Raw genomic sequence first — 8,670 nt, 5'->3', positions numbered from 1 at the left:
CCCCACCCTATACCTTATTTAAGGTTCTTCTTAGCTATCTAGGGAAAAAGAACATCATCTTATAAATGTTGATTTGACTATAGAGGTGGGTTTCTTTTCAACCAAAGAACCAAGACAACCATAGACAACCTCAATTGCTTTTTCCACTTTCAATAACTCCTTGTGCTTTGTCCCTTTCCAAGTTAAGTTAAAAATCAATACAAAAGCTAGAATGAGTATATTCATCTAGACTTTTAAAATAAAAGATTTGAATCTATAATCATGTATCCGAAGCCTTGTGGGATCTTTCTTTCAAGTGAGACATTTTTTGTGTGAGTCATAATATGTGAGCATTATATGAACTTTAGAGAAAGATCCATTATTGACATAGTGCACACACAGCTACAAAGGTATATGATATAATTAGTAACATAAAATGTCCCATTATAAATCATTTAAATTTGGAGAACGCATTAAATATATTTCTGTTTGGGGTAAAAGACTTGTACTATATTTTAATGACATCATCATCAACTCCTTGCAATTTAACAAAGTTTTCTTATTTATTTACTGGATTGAAGTGCAAATTTTTTTATACATTGCACTACATAATTTTTGATTCATATGTTAGGGATTATTGTTTCTAAATAAAAGTAATACAAATGAACGATAAATAATATATCGTGTAAAAAACTTTACACCAGAAATGAATAAATCTTAAAAGCTTATCAATTTCAAATCTTTCTGTTCCACCATTTGGGATTTCTTGATTATCATTAGCATATAATAGTCATAGCACCCAAATAAACTAAAGATGAAATTCTCCACCATAAAGTATAGTATTTTCTTTAATTCAGACAGAAACACATATAACATAACATATATAACCCTACCTTAGCTTCAAGAGACACTTCTCTGAATAATATATAACCTAAAGTGTGTCATGTAAGAACCATATGATTTGTCATTAAAGTAGATAGCTAGCTAACTGGCAATCAATTAGGAATACATGTTACAACCTTTTGATTAGTCAGTCATAACTCTTATTATCAGTGAGATTAATGCCAATTTTAGGCTTAATGGGTGCAAGTTTATATAAAAAAAAATACTAGTTAAAAATGCAACCATACTCTTTTTGTACGTGAGCTTTATATGATGGAAGTCATAATACATTGACGATCATGTCTATACATGAAGTTATTTATGAGGCTAACTGGAATAAAGTTGTTGGGTTTTGCATTTAATAAAATTGATGAGGAAGATTAGAGCTAAGTGAAAAAAACTCATATAACCATTGTTTTAAGGTTTTGCATTTTAATAAAATATGCCTAGCAGAACTTGGGTAGGTCTACTTTGGTTCATGAAATCATAGACCAATGCCTAATGGAGTTTAATTAGAAGTTTAGACAAGATGGGTTAAATTGAATTATGAGTTTGTCCAAAAATAATTTATTATATAGGTAAAGATTATTATCAACTATAAGATAATAATAATTGATAAAATAATTATAAATAAATGAAATTAACTAAATATTTTTGTGTACTAATTTGATTTCCGAAAAATTAAAAAAATCAAATTAGTACTCAAATATTATGAATGAGTGGTAAAATAGTCTTTGTTGAGAGTCATAAAAATGTAAAAAATAACTAATTTGACTTACATTTAATATTTTCGAAACCATTCTAAGTTTTTCAATTTTCTAAGGACCAAATTATTACCCTCCAAAATTTTGAAGGACCAAAATAGGTCTTCACTCAAAATTCAACCCAATCAAGACTAACCCCTTGGAAAAAAAAAACTTCACTCCCAGCACTCCATAATTACCAAGACTAACCCTGTTAACAAATTCTCTTGTTTCTTCTCTTCTATTTATTTTATGCCTTTATTTGATTGATTGTGGCCAATGATGCGCAACGATCGCTTCCGCTGCACCAACAGTTGTCAACATGGTTATTAGTGATTGAGGCTGTTAAATCTCGTCTTGGATCTTGGAAGAGTAAGTTTATTTGTTTTGGGGGCAGGTTAGTATTGTTAAATTTGGTGTTAGCAAATATTCCAATTTACTTTCTTTCTTTGTTTAAAGCTCCAAAATTTGTAATTCTGTTATTGGCTAGAATTCAAATGAAGTTTTTGTGGGGTAATAATAAAGGGAGTCTTGGAGGGAGATGTGTAAGCCGAAGAATGTTGGTGGGTTAGGAGTTAAGTATTTGAGGTTGTTTAACAATGTTTTATTGGGAAAATGGAACAATGTTTTATTGTTTAACAATGTTTTGTGGGATTTGGTTGTTAAGTCAAAGTATGGGAGTTCTTATGTTAATTATTGGTCTAGGGTAGGATCGACGTGGTGGAAATATATTGTTAGTTTGGGTGGACCTGATGGGGAGGGTGGTCTTTGATTTTCTTCCAACACTTATAGAAACTTAGGTGATGGTTCTCCAACCAACTTTTGGTTGGATGTATGGTGTGGTTTGAGTAGATTATGTGATTCTTTTCCAAGGCTGTTTTTGGTAGTGATGGATGTCAATTGTGGTGTTGGTGATTGTGGGGAGTGGAGGGATAGGCAGTGGGTGTGGCTGCTGAAGTGGAGAAGGAGGTTGTTTGTTTGGGAGGAGGATCTAGAAGCACAATTAGTCATTTTATTGCATCAGTTTTCCTGTAGATAGGGGTTGGTGGATGAGTGGTCTTGGAATTTGTCTTCTACTCATTTATACACGTTGAAGGCTACTTATTTATGACAATTGCAGATTATGGTTTATGCACTAGACACTCTTCTTTGTAAGGTTTGGATTTCTTGTTTGCCTTTTAAAATTTACTGCTTTGTGTAGAAGTTGTTGAGGGGAAAAGTTGCAACTAAGTGTGAACTTCTAAAAAGATCTATCCTTTCTAGTCAATTAGGGGTTGGTTGTCATTTTTGCATGCATGGCAATGAGACTATTGATCATCTTTTTCTTTCTTGTGAGTTCTCTACTGTGGTTTAGAAAGAGTTCTATTCTTGGGTTGGCTTTAATTTCATTTTGCCGACAAAGTGTAATGACTTTTTTAAACTTCACATTAGTTTTTGGAAAAAGAAGAAAGGATCTCAAGTCTGGTATATATTGTGGTATGTAACAATGTGGTTCTTGTGGTTGATGGGAAATGATTTGGTTTTTAATGGGAAAGAGTGTAGTTTTTTAATTATTATGGACTTGATTAAGCGTAGATCCTGACTTTGGTTTTCTGCTTTAATAAAGAATAACAGTATTGACTTTGCTAGTTGGTTTGTGGATCCTTGTTCTTGGTTTGATTCTTGTTAGGTTTGTTGTCTTAGTTATATTGAGTTAACATCCATTGTGCTATCTTAATGAAGTATTTTATCTTTTGTTAAGCTAACAAAAAGTTCAATTTTATTATTGTTTATTCCAAGAATTTGATTGAATCATAAAATTAATCTCCTGAGAGGAAGAAATGAAACAGAATGCAACCATTGATTTCTTGTTCCTTTCCTTGTTTGATGGGGCATTGTATATAAGAATGGAGTAAAATATTCACATACCTACCACCAATATGAAAATAATTATTATATGTTGAACCAAATATGCTTTATATATTGTTAGTCTTATTAAACTTGAGAAGCAATATAATCATCATATCAAATTAACATTGATGGGGCATTGAATGAAGAGTTGAACACCATTTTTCTCTAGGAATAAGAGGACCAACAAGTTTCACATCACAAACTATGAAATGATACCTAAACATACATGAAATAAATAATGCAAAATGCTTATGAGTGTAATTTACTCCAAAAGAAAAGCCAAGAAGTTGAATGTGGTGATTATGATGAAGGGAAAAGAGATTGAGAGAATATAAAAAAAACATTCCATATGGTATTCCTGAAGAAGCTATAATTGATCGATCCTATACTACATTTACATTGTTTGTTTTCAGTGATATATTTCCTCTGAATATATAAAATATATTAGTTTCCTCAGCAACGAAATTTCAGAGGTTCACTTTTTATAATAGTTTAAATTAAATATGAGACATTATGCAAACTGGTGTTATAGCTGCAAATATAAGCTACAAGAATTATTTTCATACGTGACATAAAATTATGATCATATAATGTTTGATGCAGATTATATATGCTGTTTTTTTGGAACTTATTGAATTAGTGTAAGCTATTACATAAATTGGGGGAATTTGCAAAAAAGCTGAAGTTTATTATGTATGAGATTTGGTGGCTGTATTTTATCTTGCTTGTAGCACATGATAAAATTTTGGGCTTTTCAACCTTTCCTAGAAGGTGGGAAGCCTCCAATTTAATGCTTAACTAGATGTATATCTTAATAAAGTTCCTTTAATTATATAAAAATAAATGATAAATTCTCCTAAAATAAATATTGCCTGTTTTTTTTTTATATTTCTAAGATAATAAATACACTTTTTTCTTTCACCCAATACTTACTTTAGATATTATTATAAGGATTTTAAGCTTAAATTTTAGGAGAATATAGTATTCTTCCTCTAATATACAACTACAACAACATATATGCTTGCACTTAGAGACAATCAATGTGGAGAACATTTTCTCCTCCAATGAAAGTATGCATGCATATAAAATTCCTCTTATTTTTGCAAGATACACCAATGCCATATGAAGTTGCTTAAAATTATCTTTGGAGGAGTTTTTTCTATTGTTTCTTTATTAAAGCCTTGATATAAAAACTTCACTGAAAAGAATGTGCTTGGAATCATAAGTTGATACCATACATTGATGCATAGATTAGTTCAGTAAATTAAGCATGCACATGGGTATTGTCGAGAATCTATAAGACTATAAGCATATTCCCATGAACTGTAACAATATTTAGTAATACTCATTCAACACTTCCTTTCCAAATCATAGTTAATAATAAAAGATAAGAGCCCAAAGGAATAGATTTAGAGACCAAGAAGAAAATGGCAATACCAAAGCAAAACTTATGCAATCCAAAGCTAGGAGGAGCTTTTAATTACTTGATTCAAATCAAGGACCACAAACTGCTGCAGATTGGGCTAACAAAACTACATCTTTAGAGTCTGTTTGTGAGTTGGATTTTGGAGGGGAAAAAAGAGAAAAAAAGACTTTAGAGCCATGAAATACACTTGTAAAATTACTCTCAAACCTTTTATTTTTCTTCTTTCCCTCCAACATCCAACTCCTAAATAAACCCTTACGATATCAAAAGGCTTGCAATAATTATTTCTTAGGTAAAATATTATATGACCACATAAAGGTTGTGTTATAATACTTTCATGATTCCTAAAAAAACTTGTTAACAAAGAGAACAAAAAGTAAATATAATCATATAGCTTTCTGCACTTCATACCAAATGTATATTTGAGTGATAGTAAGAGGATAAAATTAGAAGCTTGTTGAAATGTGACACAATTTTCTCTAGAATTTTAGAGTAGCAAGCAAAAATAATTTGAGGCTTGTTTACCTTATAATCCCTCATTCTCCATTCCTATTCAAGCATTTTACTACTCTTCTCCAGCCCAATAGATACATTCTTCTTCATTATTTATCAATTGTTTTGCGAGTTTGGTTCTATTTTGGTGTTGTATGTTTATGTTTGTTGGTTGTTTTTGGATGTAAATGTTACGTTAAGATCACATAATATAAAAATATTGATTTATGATTTTTTTTATTTAGTAAATGATATATTTTGATTGCTCTTGTTGGTTTATATGCTGAATTGGGATTGTTTGGGATTTGGTTTTGCTATTCCCCTTTAGAATTAGATTAGTTTAAGCTTATGCTAGCTTAGTTTCATTTGTTTCCCTTAGTAGAAAGCTGTCAGGGAAGTTATTTAACCACTTACTATATATAGTAGGTTGGTATCTTTTGTAATTCATTCAATTCAATTGAATGAGAATGAGTTCATTCATTTCTAATTTCTTATTCTCTCTCAAATCTAAGATGGTATCAGAACAAATCTTGCTTTGATTCATCTTCTCTTCTTCCCTTCTTCTCACTATCGCGATTCTCATTCCCTCCGTCTTCTCACTATTGCGGTTTCTCCTTCTGTTTCAATTTTTTCCTATCGCAATTTCCTCTTCTTCTCTGTTGAATCAGTTCCTCCTCTTCACTGAATTTAATTTCACTTCTGAATAATGACGAATCAGAACTTCGAGGATTACATTGTGAATCCTTCTAATCCTTACTTTCTTCACTCTAACGAGAATCCTGCACTAATTCTGGTTTCTCCTCTTAATGGCAAAAATTATCACTCCTAGTCCAGAGCTATGAAATTAGCTCTTCAATCCAAAAATAAGTTGAAATTCATAGACATATCCTTGATTCAACCGCCATTGGTTCATCCTCTTCATGAGCAATGGATCCGATGCAATACTATGGTGTTATCATGGTTGCAACATTTTGTTGATGTAACAATCATGAAATCCATTCTTTGGATTGATGAAGCAGCTGAAGCATGGAAGGATCTTCATGATAGGTATTCACAGGGAGATGTCTTTCACATAGCTGAGCTTCAATTAGAATTCTATAGAATGACTTAAGGTAATCAATCAATTTATGATTACTTTACTCAATTGAAGATTTTGCGAACTATAGAGCTATAGGTCATTGCAAATGTACAACTCTCTGTACTTGTGGCCTGATTGATCTAGTTAAGATGCATAGGGAACAAGATTATGTGATTATATTCCTTAAAGGCTTGAATGATCAATATTCACAAATTAGGTCTCAAATCATGCTTCTAGAGCTTCTTCCTAATATCAGTAAGGTGTTTTCAATGCTGACACAACAAGAGAGACAATTCAATATTCCAATACTCTCTGATTTGAAGGCTTTAACTATTAATTCCCAAGGGAGCCCTCAGTTCAGGTTCTTCAATGTGAACATAGGTAGGGGAAGCAACACTTTCAGAGGAAGAGACATGATGCCTTATAATGGTGTAGCTATAGGAAATAGTGCTAGGTTCTACACTCACTATGAATGGAATCATCACACAGTGAACGCATGTTTCTTAAAACATGGCTATCCACTTGGTTATCACTACACCAGATCAGGAAGATCAACCACTGTTTCTAGCAGCTTTGCTATAGAAGTTGAGCATGGACATTCTGAATCATACTATCAGAATAAGGACAATCATGGTGCAGTTAAGAGTAACAACGGTCAGGGCTTCACTGATAATCAAGTGAAGTCTATCCTAGAATTGCTTGAAAGGAAAAAAAAATGATGTTAGTAAAGTCAATTCTGTAATTTCTGATGGTGTAACAACAACTAATAATATTGCATTGCTCTCACCATTAGGTAACAAGTGTGTAGATTGGTTGTTAGACACTGGAGCTATTGGCCATATTGCTTATGATTTGCATTATTTTAGTCATCAAAGAACTATTTCACCTGTTATGATTATACTGCCTAATGGAAGTAAAGTTAGTACCTCTATTTATGGCACAATAATTTTGTCTGATTCTCTTGTCCTGTTTAATGTCTTGTATGTCCCTAGCTCATGTCAATCTAGTGTTTGTTCATAAGTCGATTCGGTCTCTATATTGTCATCTAATCTTTCACCTCAACTCTTGTACCATTATGCAGAGTACGACCAAGAAGGTGATTGGTACAGTTAGTTTAAAACAAGGCTTGTTTGTCATTAATTTTCTGCACAAGACACACTCATCTGTTTCTGTCTCCCATTCATCCTCTAGTCTCACCAATGAGTTCACTCTCTGGCATCTCAGACTTGGTCATGCTCCATCATCTCTAATGAAGACAATGTCTATCATTTTCCTTTTATTCCTCTTTTTAATAAAACACCTATACCTTGTGATGTTTGTCATACTTCTAGATAAAGGAGACTACCTTTTTGAAATAGCAATACTCATTCTAATAAAATCTTTTAGTTGTTACATGCGGATATACGAGATCCTTATTCCACCACTTCTGTTTTTTGTCACAATTATTTCCTTACATCAGTTGATGATTTTACAAGATTTACTTGAATACTCTTAATGAAAACCAAGAGTGAAACTAGACAACACATTAACAATTTTGTTAATCTTGTTGAAAATCAATTTAACACTAAGTTGTAATTTCTTAGGAGTGATAATAAAGTTGAGTTTTTGATGCATGACTTATTCTCTTCTAAGGGAATCATGCATCAAAGGTCTTCTGTTGCCACACCTCAACAAAATGGTGTGGTTAAGTGGAAACACCAACATATTCTTAATGTTGCTATAGCCATTTTCTTTCAAGCACATTTACCTTCCACTCTTTGAAATTTTGCTATCCAACATGTTGTCCATATTATTAACAGGTTGCCTAGTCCATTGTTGGAAAATTCTAGTCCATATCGGTTGCTCCATGGGTCATTATCTACTTTAGAATCATTGAAGGTTTTTGGTTGTTTAGCTTATGCTAGTACTCTTGTTGTAGGGAGGGGTAAACTTGATCTAAGGGCTAGCAAATGTATGTTTTTAGGCTACAAAGATGGGACTAAGGGCTTCATTCTTTATTACTTGTCTTCTAATGACATTTTTATGTTCATGGATGTTATATTCTATGAAGGTTTCTTTCCCTTGTCTCCCACTCCATCTGGTCCTCCAAGTCATACACAAGAGTCTTCTTCCATTTCCCTTGATCCTATGGTTTCTGGCCATACTCCTCTTGAGTTCACCACAATTGTCTTCACCTAAGT

The sequence above is a fragment of the Lupinus angustifolius genome, chromosome LG13, assembly GCF_001865875.1.
Source record: "Lupinus angustifolius cultivar Tanjil chromosome LG13, LupAngTanjil_v1.0, whole genome shotgun sequence".
Taxonomy (NCBI): Eukaryota; Viridiplantae; Streptophyta; class Magnoliopsida; order Fabales; family Fabaceae; genus Lupinus; species Lupinus angustifolius.
Note: the sequence above shows the minus strand (reverse complement) of the source record.